The sequence below is a fragment of the Mastomys coucha genome, unplaced genomic scaffold (assembly GCF_008632895.1).
Source record: "Mastomys coucha isolate ucsf_1 unplaced genomic scaffold, UCSF_Mcou_1 pScaffold20, whole genome shotgun sequence".
NCBI classification, from domain to species: domain Eukaryota; kingdom Metazoa; phylum Chordata; class Mammalia; order Rodentia; family Muridae; genus Mastomys; species Mastomys coucha.
Genome location: NW_022196903.1, coordinates 102,622,125 through 102,630,982, shown reverse-complemented (window position 1 = coordinate 102,630,982; position 8,858 = coordinate 102,622,125). Strand labels below are relative to the sequence as shown.

At 38.8% G+C, this 8,858-nt stretch overlaps 1 pseudogene; it reads left to right on the top strand.

The window, feature by feature from the left end:
* The first annotated feature begins 7,680 nt into the window (after positions 1-7,680).
* The window catches only part of LOC116099975, a 2,811-nt pseudogene continuing 1,633 nt past the window's right edge, over positions 7,681-8,858 (top strand).

The following is an 8,858-nucleotide window of genomic DNA, read 5'->3' as shown; positions in this document are numbered from 1 at the left end:
AAAGGAAAGACAATTCAGAGACTGTTCCACCTGGGAATCCTTCTCATATTCAGTCATCAAATCCAGACACCATTGTGGATGCCAACAAGTGCTGGATGACAGGAGCCTGAGATAGCTGTCTCCTGAGAGGCTCTGAAAGTACCCGACTAATACAGAAGTAGAGGCTCACAACCAACCATTGGACTGAGTACAGGGTCCCCAATGAAGGAGCTAGAGAAAGGACCTAAGGAGCTGAAGGATTTGCAGCCCCTTAGGACGAACAACAATATGAACTAACTAGTACCCTCAGAGCTCCCAGGGACTAAAACTCCAACCAAAGAGTACACATGGGGGGACTCATGCAGCATGCATATAGCAGAGGATGGCCAAGCTGGTCATCAATGGGAAGAGAGGACCTTGGCCCTGTGAAGGTTCTATGCCCCAGTGTAGGGGAATGCCAGGGCCAGTAAGCAGGAAGGGGTGGGATGGTGAGCAGGGGGAGAGGGGAGGGAACAGGGGATTGTTTTAGTTTTGGAGTTTATTTTATTTTATTTTTTTTCTTAGAGGGGAACCTGTGAAAGGAGCTATTGTAAATAAGAAAACATCTATTAAAAAAAAAAAAAAGCCTAGGCTACTTCCTGCAGTGCTCCTAACAGGCTTAGCTAAACCAGGAGTTCCCACAACCCTTTTCTCAAATTTGCTGAAACCAGGAAAATACTGTGGTCACTATAATGTAAGCAAAGATATAAATCTTCAACAACCATACGGAGGGGTGCAGGTATGTGGGAGGATGGTGTAGTTTCCAGGCAAGGTTCACACCCTCTCTGGTAATCACATCTTCCCGTCCTCTGCAATACAGAAGCTCTTCCAACCCAACTGTTTGGGCCTTTTAGAGGCTTCAATATTGTCAGGTGCGAATAACCCACAGGTCAACCTAACCTTAAGCCACTCTTTCCTCTTACAGAACTTGATGGTTAAGAAATAAAAATTTTAGCTCTCTGTGATGCTTAGTATTGTCAATCTAGCAAGACGTAGAACCACAGATTAGGCGAGCCTTTGGAAAAACCTGTGGAGGATTCTCTTGGTTAAGGCATTTGAGATGGGAAGACTCATTCTGTATGTGGGCAGCCCCTTCCACATGAGACCCAGGCATAAGGCCATCTGAGGGGAAAGATGGAGTCTTCCTGCTTGTCCTAGTGTATTGCTGGTGAATTCTACATTTAAAAAGAATCTGCTGCTAATACTCCTATTGTTGCCACTGCCATCCTTGCTGCTATCTTGCTGATGTCAGAACACAGCTTCTGCCTTCTAAACATGGACGAAAGACTAGTGGCTCCGGAGAAATCCCGAAGACCTCTAGCACCAAGCTAGATTGCTGAGGATTCCACCCTCATAGACTGAGCAGCCACTTATATCATATTTGCCTTTGTAAAGACTGTCATTGTTAGACAATACAGGGTGTACTATATTAGCCAATCAAATGAATGTCTCCTTAATACATATTCATTCTTTAGGTTCTGTTCCTCTAGAGATTCTGACTAATTTGCTCTCTAATTACAAAGGTCATTCCCCTGGCATCCATTCTTTATTTAAGGTTATTCGCACACAAACACACACACACATACACATACATGCACACACACAAACACATCCACCACAATAATCCCACTAGCATATTAACAAATATATTTTAAAATTCCAAAAATTTTAGGAGCACTATTCCAGAAACTGGGTCAAAGGCAAAATATATTTCTCTTATATCACATACCAACAGTTTCAGAAGGAGAGCTGGTGTGTGTGTGTGTGTGTGTGTGTGTGTGTGTGTGTGTGTGTGTATGTGTGTGCTTTCTTTCGTCAAAAACTTTCTCCACTTTCAAGTAAGGAGGTTCTATTTTGGTGGCCTAGCTTTCATGCTGTGAATTCAGGAAAGCATGTTAGTAGATAGGAGTCTGAGATGTTGAGAGGAAGATATCATTAAGATTGTTAAGTGCTGAGGTATTCTTGGAAGAACAGAAAAATGAGAGTGGGCCAGGCAGTGGTGGCACATGCCTTTAATCCCAGCATTTGGGAGGCAGAGACAGGTGGATTTCTGAGTTTGAGGCCAGCCTGGTCTACAGAGTGAGTTCCAGGACAGCCAGGGCTGTACAGACAAACCCTGTCTCGAAAAACCAAAAAAAAAAAAAAAAAAAAAAAAGAAAAGAAAAATGAGAGTGGACAGAGGATAAGACAGCAGAGATTGGACAACACCCAAAGGAAGCTCCATTCCCAGGTTCTCTAACACACCCAAGATCAGATGTGAGAAGGACACAACATCTGTACCAACACAGGGAGTAACTGGGACCAGCAGGACCAGACACACAGGAACTCCACCAGCCCAGTGGCTCGGGTTACTGCTGGTATGTCTGGGCCAGCCGGTGCTCTGAGCAGACCTTGGGCACAAGAGAACAAGACCTTGGGCTTGTAAGAGAACAACGAAGAGTGAGACTGAATGCTTTGCTTGACATTTGTAGCTCTTGTATCAAGTTTGAAGCAGAGAACTTTATAAGCTACTCTTTCTCTGAGATGAATGCTTTTCCAAATTATCACAGCCAATGAAACAAATTCTTACCGTCACCTAATGTCTGTGCCATCCTCCATGCCGAACCATTGTTCACTGAAACAATTGGTGAATGACTTTATGGATATACCATCTTAATACACACACTATTTCTTGAATAAATGTATACCTGTTCTCTGAGGGCTGAGAATAAAGTCACTCACTCAAGTAAAATAGCTTTGACCATAGCAGGAAATCTGTATCCAAAACTCATGCCTACAATTCATTCCTTGGCACAGCAGAACTGTCAACTCTCAGCTTAGCTATGATGGAGGTAAAATCCTTTGGTGATGTGAGGGTCATTGAAGTACAGCCTTATTAAAATGAAATCCAATGTCTAAAAATTGTTCTTATTTTGGGCTTGTACCACAGTAAGAGCCAAGATTTTAAACCCTACTAAATACAAAACAAACAAACAAACAAACAAAAAGACTATATATTTATGTTAATTTAAGAAAATACTAGTAGTGATATATTATTTTGAAATATACAGTTGATAAGTTTGGAGTTATTGAAAATTTATATTGAGAAAAATGTATGTATTTTCAGTATTGCTCTAGACAAACATCTACATAAGGCTGTTAAATTGATTGTTGTTTTATATCAAACAACTTTGTAATACTCATTTTTATTGTTATAATAGTCTATAAACAACTTTGTAATACTCATTTTTATTGTTACAATATTCTATAAATTTTAAAGAATACGACAAAAAAGATATTGTAGGTATTGAAGGGGGTCTCTGGGAGGAGTTGGGGTACAAAAGGGAAATAAGAATGTGATTTAATTCTATTTACTTAAAATATGTTTTAAAATGTTAACAAATTCAAATAAATTGAAATCATGTAACTTTTCTCCTCATAATGCAATAAAAACCTTAAAAAGAAAAAAAGACAGCAAAGATTGTTGAGGGTATAATTTTTGAGTTAGTAAGATATGGGTGTTCTGAGAGGGCATTTGTATTCAAAGCAAATGAATATGACAGAGATGTGGATAAATTTTCAGCATGCTTTGATCATGTTGTGTTCCTCTACTGATGGGCTTCCAAAGACACATTGATAAAGATTCTAACTAATCTTAGTGAAGGTATTTCTTTGACAATGATAACAGAAATATTGGCCTGTGTACAACCCATTCATAAATTAAGAATATATACAGATTCATACACTATAGGCCATCAGAAAACCAGATAGAACTAGATATACTTACTATTCTTTTTCTCCCCATGTCCTTAAATATCTCAAATTTCCATATTATCATAATTTTAAAATGCTATGGAAAAAAAGCATATTCCTCCAGGTGGAAAAATATAATCATCTTTTCTAAAAAAAGAAACCCACATAGTAGAAAAAGAAAAGGTCAGTGATAAACAGATTTGAGGGTGTTCATGATATGGCTCACTGAGTAAAAGCACCTACCTCCAAGCCTGATGATCTAAGTTCAATACTCAGAATGCACGGGGTGGAAAAAGAGAATCAATTCCTACAAATTATCTTCTGACTTCCACACATAGACCACAGTATGTGTGCCCAAATACATGGGAAACAAGTAAATGAAATGTTTTTTTTTAAACTTAAAGGACTTTTCTATTGAAAAGCAAATGCTCTCTGACTTCTAACCTATCTCCTACTTGTCTGTACCTATAAGACAGCCAGACGTAAAGGTACACCTCACTTATTCCCACAGGCTTCAAGTTCACAGTTAGGTTAATTAAACTGGTATGATACCGGCATAAATAGAACGTTGAATGCATAGCTAATAAAGAGCTTCTCTTGTTCCTCCCTAACTCTCAACCATATAGCTTTATTTTATCCCATTTCTCTATTTACATGCCCACTCTAGTGTAAGAATTCAGTTCTCACTGAGGATAGGAATTAAATATCCATAAAATATTAAGTGTCTTCAAGAGGAATCCCACTATGAACTCCTTCAAACTGGACTTCAGCCACACTTAGCTAAAATAAGTAGAGGAGAGAAAGGAGATGTGCACCCCAGGAAGTAACAGACAGTACTGCTGGACTGGCCTTGGCATCTAGCCTCTTACCAGGGTGATGTGCCATGATACGAGAAAGTAGGATAAGCAATAATAGAGCAAGGGCAGAACAAAAGCTCTCACAGGGAAATCAATATCCTACACTCTGTATGACAGTCTTGCCCTCCAGAAGACAGGGTATAAAGGAAATAAGAAAAATTAAATTGTTTTTTATTTTCAAATTAATGTTGATTTTCCTTTTACAAGTCTGAACAGGAAAGTTATGACTTTAAAATATAAATTATAAATCTCTGTTATATTTAAGTGTTGTCAATATTAGCCACTCTTTTTTTTTAGGATCTAGTATTTTATTTTTATTTTTATTTTCCTTATGTCTACTGTTTTTTGTGGTTTGTTTTTGTTTTTGTTTTTTTGTTTTTTGTTTTTAGATGATTTCTTTATTTACAATATCTCCTTTGCCAGGTTCCCTTCCAAAAGAAAGAAAAAGAAACAAAAAGAAAAAAAAAACAAAAACTAAAGCAATCCCCTGTTCCTTCCCCCCTCCCCCTGCTCACCATCCCACCCCCTCCTGCTTACTGGCCCTGGTATTCCCCTAGACTGGGGCATAGAATCTTCACAGGGCCAAGGTCCTCTCCTTCCATTGATGACCGACTTGGCCATCCTCTGCTATACACATGCTGCTGGAGCCATGAGGCCCACCATATGTTCTTATTTTGGTTTTTGCATATAACATGGGAGGTGAGACAGGGGGAGCTTCAAGACTAGAGGAAACTGAGGCTATGGCAAGGAAACTAATACATTTATCCAGCAAGGTCATTTCTTACATAATTAGAACTCCATAACATTAAGTGAGTTTGAAAATATTCCAAAGTTAAAAACAGTCTGCCTTTCTCCAGTTCATCATTTCCTCTAACACAACACTATTCAAAATTCCTTCTATATCCTATGTAAGAAAGACCAGTCCTGCAAATACACGCTATACACCAAGTTACTAGAGGAATGAAAACAGTGTAAAAGCATGTAAGACCGCAAAAGAGATAAAGTCTAGAAATTTGCCAAGAAGAGCCAGGTGTGCAGCAAGAGATCACTGCAAAAGAAAAAGACCATTACAGTCCTAACAAAAATAGGAACAGAAATAAGGGTTTCCAGATATGAATCAAAATAGATTATAAATAGCTGACAATATTACTAAATATTGATTGTCTTCAAAAGAGTATAGCACTTGTGTTGACAGAGGCATTACTAGGAAGTGATTAGAGAAATAATTTTATTAACTTATTAACATTATCAGTCAACTAGCCCTGACTGCAAAAATGTTAGTCTGATTTGTGTTTATTTCCCGGCCTTTTCTGTATCCCAGTGTCTTCCTTAAGCTTCCTTTGCTGGTCTAACATAGCATAGGGAATATTACCAGCCTACGCTAGCCTCTCCTCCACTGACAGAGGCCATCCTATGCACTTGTCTTCTCTGGCCTTGTTTTGCTGTACCCAGGAACTCTGAGTTTAATTTTCCCACTAAAGATTAGCAGTTTCCTCACACAAGAGAGCAATCTAACATGTGCAATAACAGACTCCTGATGGGTCACTGTTCTGTTGCTTATCCTGGCTTACATGGTCATTGTAAAATGCCTTCCAGTGTGTACATGACTGTAGTTGCTGATGCTAAGGTAGGGAGTTGGTTGGAGAACTTCTCTGAAATTAAAAACCTGCCCAACTCAGGATCCATCTCACAGAAGGGCACCAAGGCCTAAAACTATTACTGATTCTATGATGTTTTTACAGACGGGAGCCTGGCATGGCTGTCCTCTGGAAGTTCCTACCAGCAGCCAATTAAGACAGAAGCAAATACCAACCAACTACTGAACTGAAGTTGGGGAACCTATAACTGAACTAGGAGAAGGATAGAAGAAGTTGAAGGGTAGAGTAACCCCATAGGAAGGCCAACAGTCTCAACTTACCCAGGGAACTTCTAACCAGGATTATACTTGAGCCAGTCCAAGGCCCCAGGCACAAATATAGCAGAGGTCTACATGGTCAGGCCTTAATGGAAGAAGATATGCTTAATTCTCAAGAGACTTGAGGTCCCAGGGAAGGGGGAGGTTTGATGGGGGTAAAGGGAACAGTCTTTCAGAGACAAGAGGGAGGTGGAATCGGATAAGGAACTGTGAGAGGGGGACCAAGATTGGCAGGGAGCCAATGGCTGGAGTGTAAACAAATAAAATTATAAAAATTGGAAATAAAACTGAAAATGAAACCCCAAAATTTAGATGACTCTAAGTCCAACCTTGAAAGAAAATATATGTTTAGGGATATTCCTCAAAGAGTCTCTGAAGAAAACACACTCCTTTAGAGTTTTAGTCTCCAAAGTGCATGGTATCTTCGTAAATAGGGATTTATCTTTTATCTCTGGGAAGTAACCAAGGGCAACAGAAATAGGATGTATGTTTTGGCAGACTCTTATATAGCCCTGGCAGCCCTGGCTAACAACCCTCTAACACAGATCATACCGTCCGCAAATAGGGATGGTTTGGCATCTTTTCATATTTCTATCCCTTTAATATTCTTCTCTTGCTTGTTTCAGCTAGCACTTTACATACAATGTTGAAAAGAAATGGAGATAGTAGACATCCTGTCCCCTATCTGAGGTCAGTGGTGTTACTTTTTTCCATTGAGAATGATGCTGGCTGTGGGTATCTCATACTTAGCTTTTACTGTGTTATGTTCCTTTTAGCTGTACATTCTTTAGGACTTTTATCATGAAGGAATGTTGGATTTTGTTAAAGGCTTTCCCATATCTACTGATATATATTCTTTGTCTTAAAAGTCCACTAATATAGATTATTCATTGTCTTGCATAGATGGAATCATTGCGGCATTTCAGGGATAAGGCCACCATGGACATGGCATATATTTTGAAGTATGTCTTTATTCTATTAGCAAGTATTTTACTGAGTATTTTTGAGTGTATCATTCATCAGAGATATTGTTGTATCGTTTTCATTTCTTTGCCTAATTTGGGTGTTATGGTGATGCTGCATGCTTTGTAGAAGGAATTTGGGAGTTTTTCTTTTCTTTCTCTCTTTATTTATTTTTACACTTTTTTGAATATACAGATGGAAAAGAATGAAGATAGGCCAAGTTACTACACTAAGGGAGATTTGTGTTCTAAGACTGAGAAGTATAGAATACACAGATGTAAAGCAAATAAACAAGACAGTGTGGCAGAAGAAGAACTCCAAAAAGAAGTTAGCACACTTGAGAAATGGTAGGAGGTGAGGAATTAGAGAAGTCACAGAGCCAAGATAGAAGGTCATCATGCATAGACAGGAAAGGGCAGCACATGAAGAAAGAGCTGGGATGTAGCAATGACTGCAAGCTCATGCACTAGAGAAAGTATGCCTGGAGCAGACTGAAATGCAGCAGCTCATGGTAAGGTTGGGAGGCATGTAGGCTTAGTTTGAAGCATTGTAGGACACAAGACGAAAAGTGGGTTGATTTCAACTGCATTGTGAAAGCAAAAACAAGATGCAAAAAAACAGATGCAAAGAGTGAGGGGGGAAAGGCAGTCTCTGACTTGAATAAGGAAAAAACAAACAGGAAGTGCTGATTGCACAAAGCCTTTATCTACTTTGCCAAGGGTTCTTTTTTTTTTCTTTTCTATTATAGTCCATTTAAAGATTGTCAAACTAAGAGTCCCATGATTAAATTTAAAAAAACAAAACAAAACACTGTGTTAAGAATCCTTAATGCAACGTAGGAGTTCCTAAACTCCCATCCTTTCTCCTAATTCCTTCCCTGCCTCTTGCTTCTTTCAGTTTGTCAGCCATGCTCATAATGTGAGAGCTGTTTGTACTTTTTCTTGTGCAATTTTACTAGAGTCTTCTATATTTTCTGTGTATGAATTTCAAGTAGACCAAGTAATTGTCACTGTGCCTAGAAAGACACTGCTTAGGAAGCCAGGGAGTGTTAGTATGATTGTCTGTGGAGTCTCAGAGATGCAGTTCCTACTCCACTCAGTGCGGAGCATCTTCCCTCAGAGGATCAGTTATTCTGAAAGACACAAATGCTTGAGCTTACATGTTCCTCTTTATTGAGCTACAGGCTCCACACTGACCCATGACATCCCAGATGAAAAAGAAAGTACATTCATTAACTTATTTGATTCTGTGAAAGAAACCATGATTTACATCAATTTAAGACTTGTGTCATGCTCATTTTTTTTTTCAGACAAACATGGGAATTTTATTTCCAACCCAGGGATATTAATTAATAAATATATGATACTAATAAT